This window comes from Triticum aestivum, chromosome 5D, assembly GCF_018294505.1.
Source record: "Triticum aestivum cultivar Chinese Spring chromosome 5D, IWGSC CS RefSeq v2.1, whole genome shotgun sequence".
NCBI classification, from domain to species: Eukaryota; Viridiplantae; Streptophyta; class Magnoliopsida; order Poales; family Poaceae; genus Triticum; species Triticum aestivum.
In genome coordinates this window covers 64,293,495-64,301,281 of record NC_057808.1, presented here as the reverse complement: position 1 = coordinate 64,301,281, position 7,787 = coordinate 64,293,495, and positions in this window count along the sequence as shown.

Below are 7,787 nucleotides of genomic sequence, written 5' to 3'. Positions count from 1 at the left end.
AAGCAATCAGGCCGGGGACGTGATAGAGATCGGTGGGTTACCTGACTGTATCCGAGCAGAACATAGATGTGGTTGAAGCTGTGGTTGCGGCGGCGGCGGTTTGAGATGCCGGTAGGGGGAGGCGCGAGGGAGGGGGGATACTGAGGGGAAGGGGATGTGGTTGGAGGAATAAATTCTAAAATCGCGCGCCTAATGAAAATTACGGTGCGAAGTTTGAAACTTGGGCGGGGGAACACACAACGCAGACGAAGCACATCAAATACTCGTGTGCGAGAAAAATGAAAGTTGGCAGATCCCGTCTCCAAAAAAATGTACACGTGTACTTGATTTTTTTGGTCAATGGTATGCCTGGTTTATTAGGAAATATCGCACAGGGAACTGCTTATGGGTCATTAACGCAAAAAACACAGACGGGTACGGCATAGAAACTGTGTGTTTCATGATCTTCTAATGATTAACGCAAAAAAACGCACACGGGCACACATGTTAATCAACGCTCAAAGCCCTCAAAGGATGCTCTTACCGACATTGTACGTTAATACTACAAACTTAAAGTACTACTGGTAATTTGCTCTAATACTACAAATTTAAACTACTTCTCACATGCTGCCATCACGGCATGCTGGCCAGACGCCGGCGTTCTCCTTCCCGGCCTTGTAGGAGGCAGCCCACGTGCTTCGATCTCCGCCAAGCTCTTCTCACCACGGCGTGCGGCCTCTTTTTTCTTGCGGCGGCGGGACTCTCTTTTCTTGGCTGCTTTCTGCCTTTTCCGCTCCTTCTGTGCGGATTTGGCCGCCTCTAGATCCACCACCCATTCGGCCATGGCAGCCTCAAAGTCCGCCCATGTAACTGTCTGGCTGGCGGCGGTGATGAACTCGGCGCAGCGAGATGCCATCGCTTCCTTACGATTTGTGTGGTCGCAGGCGGCGAGGAATGCGGCGCGGCAGGATGCCATCGCTTCCTTACCAGTTACTGTGCGCAGCGGTGCCATGGACGACTCCTGGAGAGAGCTTTGGGACGGAGGGGCCGGGCAGCTGTACAGTGCGGTGGTATTCAAGAGCTCAACCACAAACGACAACAGAAATTTGGCTTCTCTTATAATTTTGCTCGTTCATTATCGCACACAGTTCATCTCCGTCGCTTCCGGAAACAGTGTGCGCTGAGCCTATTGTGTGTTGCGTTATGGTTGGCCGGAACCCCAGCCACGCGGATCGCGCGTGTGCATCGTTGGATGTGCCGCGATCGAACAGCAATCCACGTCCCTCACATCACACCTGTGCACCTGTAGCTTGATTGGATTTATATGCGCTAAATGCCTAGAAAATGCATATAATCCCCTAAAAATGGTAAATGAGCCCGGAAAAATGCCAAATTTGAACACGGTGATTTGCAGGGTGTATGTTCCACTACAAAAAAAGACACATCCATGACATTTAGGGCCGAACAATTTTTTTTTCTGTCATACTTATGACACTTCTATGACGATAATTGTGACAAAACCCGGTATCATCATAGATGTGGTGGGCTCCTACTTCTATGACAAAAAATCATGACAGAAAATGGGCTTTTTGTCCTGAGCGGGCCGGAGACGCAGCTGCATGGCATTCTTTGGGCCGTCCATGACGGAAAAAACCGTGGTAGAAGCGAGGGTGAGGAAAATATCGGGGTGTTCCTGGTTACGGTGGGTGGTCGGGGCCGAGCGATGCACAGAGGTTTGCGCGCTTCTCTCGTACACGCACGCGCGTGGGTGCGAGGCGTTGGGCTCTAACTGAACCCGAGCGAGGGTTTCGCCTACCTGAGCGATTGCACTGCAGGCTACACGTTACTGAACTCGAGCGATCGATCGATGGCTGTTAACTGAACCTGATCGAGCGATTCCTTCGCTATTGCTGCTAACTGAAGCCGATCGATGCTGCCTCTGGATGAACAGTGAGCGTTGCTGGGGGGTTTGGATGAACAGTTCCCGGTGGGAGTGGATGAATAGGTCCTCGTGGTGTTGCCTCTGGATGAACAGGACCCCGATCGATCGAGCCGGTGGGGGCTGGATGAACAGGACCCCGTGGAGGGCTGGATGAACAGGACGACCCCGTGGAGGGCTGGATGAATAGTAGCCCGTGGAGGGGTGGTTGAATAGGAGCCTGTGGAGAGGGCTGGTTGAATAGTAGCCGGTGGAGTAGCGCGCGGTGGAGGCTGGATGAACAGGAGCCCGTGGATGAACAGTCGCAGGTGGAGGCCGGAGGAGGTCGACGGTGGATGAACAGTAGCCCGTGGAGGCTGGAGGGGGTCGACGATGGAGATGAACAATGTCCCGTGGAGTCCCGTTTTGCGGTACGCCACACCCCTCCCGACGAACAGGACCCCCGATTCGACCTTAGCGCTCCAACACAAGTCCATTTCCTCCGTTTTGCGGTACGCCACACCCCTCCCGATCAACAGGACCCAGTTTCGAACGTGGCCGGTCGAACACAAGGCCGTTTCCTCCATTTTGCGGTACGCCAGACACCTACCGATGAACAGTATCCCGTTTCGACCGTGGTCAGTCGAACACAAGACCGTTTCCTCCGTTCTGCGGTACGCCAGGCCTCGTTTCCATCGGCTGTTCCGTCCAAGCCCTCCCAATGAACACGACGATGCATTCCGTTCCAACCCAGCCGGTTGGCTCCCCATGAACACGACGACGACGCTGTTTCTCCGTTCCGACCCAGCCATGTACACGAGCCCTGGCCGTACGTATGCGCGAGTAGGCGTTCGAGATCCCGCCTGTATGTACGTACGTGGCCGTATTTTCTTCCTTGCACGTGTACATGCTACATGCGCGCCTCTACTACGACACGTGCGCGCTCTACATCGACCAGTATGTACGTACACGTTCGCGACCCGAATGACAACGCTACGTACGCTTCGACCAGGTGGGTCCCGACTGTCAGGCACTTCCTTGCGTGCGAAGATATAGCTGGTGGGTCCCAGCAGTCAGGGGGGCGAATCGTTTTTTTTGCCTGGACGCACTTCCTTATGTGCAAAGATGTAGCTGGTGGGTCCCAGCAGTCAGGGGGAAACGCCTTTTTCGCGAAATATGGTGGCCCGTCCGGTGGGTCCCCGCTGTCAGGTGCAGGAATAATTATTTTGTGCGTAATAAGGAGGCACTTCCTTGCAGCTGCCGTGGACCCAGCTGTCAGCCTCTCCACGTACAGTACTCTTCCGATGGAAGTCGGTCGTTGACCACATTGACCACGCCGCGCCGAGAGCACCAAGGCGGTGGACGAGGGCGAGGCCTAGGAAGGGGACGACGCAGAGCCGGGGAAGACGCGGCAGTGGATGCCCACGCGGAGAGGAGTACGAGGGTTCACTAGTTCGGCTGCGGTGTGAGACTGCCGTCGTCGCAGAATAACAGGGGGTGTGGGTGAGTAGAGGGATGGCCTGGCCAATGGTGGGAGTAGTAGGGGGCGGTGAGGCCTCCACGGCATCACAGCCGGCCACGGGAGGCAGGAGCATGAGGCACGACCGGCGCTGGTTTGGGCGGCTGGAGCAAGAAGACCAGAGGTTGAAGAAGCACTACGGCCGTTGGATGAACATCGTACGGTCACTGGAGCTAGAATCGTTCATATTGACTAAGTTGACAAAGCCCTCCGTCCCCGTCAACTTAGTTGGCCCACAAGTCAGCCTCCCACTATTGTGGGTCCCAGCTAGCAGGGGGGTTTTCCATTTTTTGTGCAAAATAAGGAGGCACTTCCTTGCGTGCAAAGATATAGCTGGTGGGTCCGACCTGTCAGCGGTGGGAATGTTTTTTCGCGAAATACAGAGGCCCTTCCGGTGGGTCCCAGCTGTCAGGTGAAGGAATCATTATTTTGCGCGTAATAAGGAGGCATTTCCTTGCGTGCGGTCGCGGACCCAACTGTCAGCCTCTCCACGCATAGTCTATTTCCGATGGTGTCGTTCGTTGACCACGTTGACCACTCCGCGCCGAGCGCATCCAAGGTGGTGGACGACGGCGAGGCCTAGGAAGGGGACGACGCGGAGCCGGGGAAGACGCCGCAGTGGATGCCCACGTGGAGAGGAGTATGGCGGTTCACTGGTTCGGCTGTGGTGTGAGGCTGCCGTCGCCGTAGGGCCTGGCTAGCGGTGGGAGTAGTAGGGGGCGGTGAGGCCTCAACGGCAGCACAGCCGGCCACTGGAGGCAGGAGCAGGCGGTCTCGTCGGCGCTGGTTTGGGCGGCTGGTGCAAGAAGAGCAGCGATCGAAGAAGCAGCAGGACCGTTCGATTCAAATCCAACGGTTATTGCTGCTAGAATCGTTTGTTGACTAAGTTGACAAGCCCTGCGTACGCGTCAACTTAGTAGCCCCACAGGTCAGCCTCCCAATCGGTGCGCCCCAGATGTCAGTGGAAGGAATCAATTTTTTCGCGTAATAAGGAGGCAGTTGATTGCGTGCGGCCAGGCCAGCGGAGGGAGTAGGGTGGGCCGGGGAAGCCTGCGCGGCATCACAGCGGGCCACAAGAGGAGGGAGCAGGTAGTCCCGCCGGCGCTAGTTTAGGCGGCTGGAGCAGGAAGATCAGAGATTGAAGAAGCACGTCGGCCGTTAGATGGACATCCAACAATCACTGCTTCTAGAATCGTGTGTTGACTGACAGAGCCTTGCGTAAATAAGTCAGCCTCGAAATCTGTGGCGTGTACAACCCATTTGCTATTATTTTTATATTTTTTACTCATTTTCTAATTCATATGGAATTTATTGCAGCCCATTTTCCATTTCTAGAATTGCTGCCTATTTTCTGGTCAGTACCAGGGTTAAAAAATTAACTAAATATGTGCGAAATTTTGAAAATTGTCAATTTTTTGCTCGGGAGCAAAATATTCTTAATCCAAAAATTTGTAGCCATACTAAAACAAATTTAAAAATAAATTAGTACTATGTCATGTTAAATCTAATAAAATACACTATAATATATCAGTGAAGAACAAAAACAAAAAAAGAAACTAATATCCCATTTGCTATATTTTTTTTGGAATTTTCAACCCCTTTTGATATTACTTTTAACAGACACTGACAATACTCTTTGGCCAGGCCGGAATGCATCCCTCCTCGTCTTGAAAGATTTGTAGCCTAGTAAGTCGAAGAAAACAAATAGGCCTAGCTTGGGTATTCTTCAAAAAGAAATACTGGGCTACCTATTTTCCCAAAGAAAAAACTGCTGGGCTAGTCATGTTGTTAGACGGGCCACAGAGACCGCACAACCCAGTTTATTGCCTGCTCCTCCGAATTACTACTCAAAAAAAGTTGTGCAATTCTGTCGTTAATTGACTATACGTTGAAAATGATGTGGGTCCCAGATATCAGCAGGGTGGATCAGAGAAAAAAACGAGGGGTTCATCTGAGTAGTAGAGGCGCTTGCTTGTGTTCGGGAGTGGACCTGGTGGGTCCGTACTGTCATACTCAGAACTACAATCCTCTCCCAATTCACTATGTTGACAGGGACTGTTTCTAAAAAAAACTATGTTGACAGGGCCGGACGGCGGCGCCGCGGCGAGCGCACCAAGGTGAAGGATAAAGTACTGTCACCAATGTGCTGGGCTGGGTTGGACATTCTTATTGAAAAATAAAAATGGACCGGAACTATTTACGACGTTGACTACAATTTGCATGGGTCCGCTGGTTGCAGGAAGAAAATGCTGGGAGAAAGAAGACTGGTCGCTATCTTTGCCTAAGAATAATATCGACTGAATGTAACGACACTATCATAGGAAATAATATCCTCCTGTTAAATCATGAATTTAAAGAACTGGTGCATGAGCATTTAGCATTATTTATTTATTTACTTATTTATGTTTAGGGGACCATGAGCATGTACCTGGGCCGGATTCATGTGAGAGCCTCCCTTCCAGTTAATTATGGGCTCCTCTATTGGGCCTTCATCAGTGGGCTGCATGTTATCAACAAGTGGAAAATGCGTTCCGTACGAAAAATAGTATGCGCTACGTACGGTACGGGGCACTAAAGGATCGAACCGTGCAACGACTTCCAAAACATTGTGTTTGTCGTTCTAACAACACATTTATTGAACCAACAGACGAAATATACTACTGATTGGACATTGAAAACAGCAGCAGCAGCAACCAGGGCTGGGGGTGCAACAGAAGTAGTAAGCAGGCTAGAAGAGTGAAGACGCAGCTCTCTCTTCCAAACCAAACATCAGCCATCATTACAAAAGGGCTACCAAAAAAGAACAAGTGTATGCATCAAACTAAGTAAAGATCCTACTACACCAAGTCTACGCATGTAAGTAACTGGCTCAGTTAGACGTTACTATTTATTAAGCTGTAGAGATTGGCTGACGGCTTGAACCAGATGGGTGCCTGACGGGGGAAACTCCAGCCAGCAGGTCGAAGTCTGATACTTGCGACCCTCTCTTCTACTTTGGGCTGCAGAGCGTGGCGGCACATATAAAGGTATGGTGCATGCAGAGACGCATGGTACGCTGTGTACACACAGTTTTGCTTGATGAACGAAACCGCGCTGCCATCATGATCCTTGCCATCGGTTATCTCCTGGTTAATCGGATAATTCAGTCTGACAAACAGAGAGCATGTACCAAGGCTACTTACCAACCTCCAGTCAAAAATTCCTGAAGGCCCAGAGAAGCTGGGATCCTGCTCAAAGACCTTGCAGTGACTGTGATTGTATTCCACGAAACAACACGTCCGGTAAGTGCGAACGATCATCAATCATTCGCCGCCGTCTGATCGAGCCAGGAACCACCTACAACTGCCATGCCGCTTTTCTTTGAAAGGTTCTGGGATTAGGAAGGGTAGGGACACCAGGCGGCCTACAACATCATATCAAGTTGGAGTCAAATAAAAAAGGGCTCTTAATGTAGTCAATCTTAAGAACAACATGTTATGAGCATGAATATTTTTTCAGTAAATGTTGACAGTAATATAAGCAAGCCATCATGATATCATAGGAAAGTAACATACTGCTGTAACAGCCGTTTGTAGCGATGACTGGAGTAGGCCAGCAATACGTCCAGCCATAGAAGGAGTCGATAGCTTAAATGAAGCCCTTGTGTTTAATGGCATCAGAGAACCATGGAGGATGTATGATCTTGTGATGGACGTGCAGATTTATCCACTTACTGCAGTGACCTGCCAGATAGGCGAGACCGCGGTTGAAGGACGCAATTAGCCTAAAGTCTTTATAATTCACAGCTCTTGTGGGCACTTGGCATATTACAACCTTGAGCAAAACAAACTTGGTATCATGTTGGCTACTGTAAGATTCCGAGTATTCTGGGCCGCGGTGCCAAAGCAGTGCAGTGTTAATCGAAGGAAGGGGGATCAATCGCCGGGTGTAGATCTCCACGAGCATCCAGCTGCCGCGACCGTCGACGAGCACCATCCAAGACGTGTTCATGTCGACCCAGTACATACCGTTAATGTAGTTGAGGGTGACGGGGATCGGATCGCAGTCAAGGGGGTTGATGCTCTCCACCCTACGATCGTTATGCTACGTGACACGCCGTTTTTGAAGATCAGGCGGCATCAGCAAGCAAGGAGCTGGCTTAAAAAGCTCTGGCCTAAGGGCTTTGAGTAAACGGTACAGCCTCGACGAGCACGCGGCGAGCGGCATGGTACTGAGATTGTCCACACGCGAAACAATGAGCTTGATTACTTCTGTGGGGAGCGAATTCCAGCCACTCTTTTGGCGGACGCTGCTTGGTTCTGCCATTGTTAGTGCTTAGGTTTCGGACGAGGGGGAGGCGCCTTAGCGGGGATGGAAGATTGGACGAGGGGG